Source organism: Micropterus dolomieu, linkage group LG14, assembly GCF_021292245.1.
Source record: "Micropterus dolomieu isolate WLL.071019.BEF.003 ecotype Adirondacks linkage group LG14, ASM2129224v1, whole genome shotgun sequence".
Lineage (NCBI taxonomy): Eukaryota > Metazoa > Chordata > Actinopteri > Centrarchiformes > Centrarchidae > Micropterus > Micropterus dolomieu.
The window spans coordinates 9,305,361-9,306,152 of NC_060163.1; the positions used below are offsets into that span (position 1 = coordinate 9,305,361).

A 792-nucleotide genomic window follows, 5' to 3' on the forward strand; every position below is an offset into this window, starting at 1 on the left:
GCTCCAGTGGCGCAATCGGTCAGCGCATGGTACTTATAAGACAGTAACTTGCGGAGTGATGCCGAGGTTGTGAGTTCAAGCCTTACCTGGAGCAACAAACTTTTAGCTGCTGCAAAAATGCAGTGCAATGATCTCAATTATCACTCAGAATTATGTGTCTGTAATGATCCAGTCTGTTCTGACAATTGAGATACCCCCTTGTGTGTTTTCTTTAAAAAATAATTCTCTAATGTGAACAAGAAGGAATTTAGTTAAATCAGATTCAAGAGTTTTTTCAGTCCAGCTTCATTCTCACTGAAAATATCAGTCACCTTAAATGCACAGATGTTTATTCTTGCTTTACCTTAATGTTCAGTGCAACGTTTGCAAACATTCAACATGAAAAGTCATGTTCTAGCAAACCCATTGTAGTATATTTGTTTCTTTCGCAAAAATGATTAGTGTACATGTGTGTTACAGGTGTATGCAATAAAAAACACCTCTAAAACAACTGTTGGAGCTCCCTTGTACTCTTTCATGGGCCCCTGGTGGCCCTTGACTCAACTTTATGAATCACTGATAAATGTCAGCTTCACAATAAATTAATGTCATCCCTCCATAACTAAGAGAGAAGCCATGCACACCTGCCTGTTTTTATTTTTAAATGCAATGGGCTTTGGAGTGACATAGGTATCAGTAAAGGATGTGGTTACTTTGTCTTTCAGTAGTACCAACCATGGTGATCGATTAAAGCTCTAAAGATCTCCAACAACCATAAAGACTGTCGTTACAACAGCCAGGAGCACTAACCAA

At 38.8% G+C, this 792-nt stretch overlaps 1 non-coding gene across 1 annotated transcript; it reads left to right on the plus strand.

Moving 5' to 3' along the window:
• trnai-uau lies at positions 1-94 on the plus strand. Its single transcript has 2 exons — positions 1-38; positions 59-94. It is a non-coding gene; the product is annotated as a tRNA-Ile (tRNA).
• The last annotated feature ends 698 nt before the right edge of the window (positions 95-792 follow it).